Source organism: Lynx canadensis, chromosome C1 (assembly GCF_007474595.2).
Source record: "Lynx canadensis isolate LIC74 chromosome C1, mLynCan4.pri.v2, whole genome shotgun sequence".
Taxonomy (NCBI): domain Eukaryota; kingdom Metazoa; phylum Chordata; class Mammalia; order Carnivora; family Felidae; genus Lynx; species Lynx canadensis.
Genome location: NC_044310.1, coordinates 156,273,167 through 156,275,403, shown reverse-complemented (window position 1 = coordinate 156,275,403; position 2,237 = coordinate 156,273,167). Strand labels below are relative to the sequence as shown.

General features: G+C 40.3%; 1 pseudogene; it reads right to left on the bottom strand.

Moving 5' to 3' along the window:
* Positions 1-243: 243 nt before the first annotated feature.
* On the bottom strand, positions 244-413 carry LOC115521965 (annotated as a pseudogene).
* Positions 414-2,237: the final 1,824 nt, after the last annotated feature.

Here is a 2,237-nt window from a genome sequence, read left to right as displayed (position 1 = left end):
TGTGAATCCTAATGTAAGGCTGAGGCACTTGGCAAGTTTAAATAAAGGAAGTAGTGCAACATAATCACCATAGTAACCATCATATATTGAGCACCTACTGCATGTCAGATGCTATGATAGGTGGTTTTTTTTTCATAATTGAAGTCTTTTTATTTTATGTACAGTCAGTTAGCATTAAGGTAGGTATCTTGGATATCTGCCGTTAATGTAGGGAACTTGGATGCCCCATTCAAGGAGGCTTACTTAATCCATCTTAATGGAGCCTATGTTCTTGGTGCACTGATGGAAACACTGGTGGTACATATTGAGGCTATATTTCTGGATCAGTCTATGCCAGTTTGAGTTGGCCTGGCAAGAAGGAGAGCCTGGCCAAATTTACTCCGATGGCTCCAGTAGAATTGCTGGTGACCCATCTTACTTTCAGGGATGCAATGAGGCAAAAAGTGTGATAGGTATTTTATATGCACAGTCTTCTCACGAGCCTTGACAGGTATATACCATTTTTCACATTAACCAGTGAGACTAAGAAAGTTTAAATCATTTGCCTAAGGTAATATAACTAGTAAGACGCAGGGCTGGGATTTGAATGTTGCTCTGTCCCACTCCATAATGTGTTAGGTTTTGAAATATGTAAACAAAAGTGTGGCAAAGACAACTTTTTATTCCCGGTGTCCATTTTCTCCTTCTTTAGGAATAGAGAGAAACTTCAAATTGTAGTTGAGCACATGGATACCAGTTAAATTCTACTTTCCATCATCTCTTTGCAATAAAATGTGGCCATGTGCCTGTAGTTTAGTCAGGACATGAGCTAAGGGATGTGTGTAATTTCTTAAAAGAATAACTACACAACCTTCATTTCCCCTGCATCCCTTCCCTCAGCTGGAATGTGGATGGGATGGTGGGAGCTGGGGAAGCCATCTCAAGTCCTGAGATGAAAACTGCATGTGGAGGATGGGGGGAAGAAGAGAGGTTCCCAGCACCACTGGCCTTGCAATATCTGCCCTGGAATCATTATGTTTTGTCTTATGTAAGAAAGAAGTGGCTTTTGGGGCACCTGGGTGGCTCAGTCGGTTGAGTGTCTGACTTCTGCTCAGGTTGTGATCTTCCAGTTTGTGGGTTTGAGTCCTGCATCAAGCTCTGTGAGGACAGCTCAGAGCCTGGAGCCTGCTTTGGATTCTGTGTCTCCCTCTCTCTCTGCCCTCCCCTGCTTGTGCTCTGTCTCTGTCTCTCTCAAAAATAAATAAACATTAAAATAATTTTAAAAAAGAAATAGCTTTTTAAAAAAATAGCTTGTTTAAATCACTTGTCATCTCATATTTAATACTATAGGGACCTCTATCTGAAAGAGTTCATCAAGTGGGGCAATCAAAAATAAGAGGCAAAGCAGTGATAAACATAAGGATGTTGGAAAAAAAAAATTAAAGCCAAGAGTGCACTGATAAACAGAAAAAGATATTCTTTGATGCATAAGGGGGTCAGGTTATGAAAGGATTTCCTTGGTGGGGCTAAGGATGTACATTTGAGTACACAAGAGCAATTGAAAGACTTTTGAGCAGGGGCTTGTATATTTATTAACCCACCAACTCCCATGCAAATGCATGTTGATTATCAATTCTGTGTGATATAACAAAAACTTTTCCTCAAAGATTAACCCATGGTTAAAGATAACCAATAATTAATAATTTGGGGAATAACTAGTAACAGATAGCCAGGAAACAGGAATGAAAGTTAGGAGATTATTTAATAATCTAGATACAAATTCTATCTACTTGGGGAGGGGTACCGATATACACATTAGAAGCTTTCACCACAGAGTGAATTCAATTCAAGAATAAGAAAGAAGATGACATATTATTGGAGTGTAAAAACGACTCTGACTTGGATAATAAGAAAACATTCTAGAAGAAACAATGCCTAATTTGATACCTACAGAGTGAGCAGGAGCAAATCAGCTGAGGAGAGAAGAGTTATATGGAAAAGGATTAAAAAAAATTTTTTTTAACATTTATTGTTGAGAGACAGAGAGAGATAGAGAATGAACAGGGGAGGAACAGACAGAGAGGGAGACAAAGAATGCAAAGCAGGCTTCAGGCTCTGAGCTGTCAGCTCAGAGCCCGATGCGGGGCTCGATCCCATGAACCATGGGGTCATGACCTGAGCCGAAGTCAGTTACTTAACCAACTGAGCCACCCAGGCGCCCCTGGAAGAGGATGTTTTGAGTGGAGGTCATGTGAGAC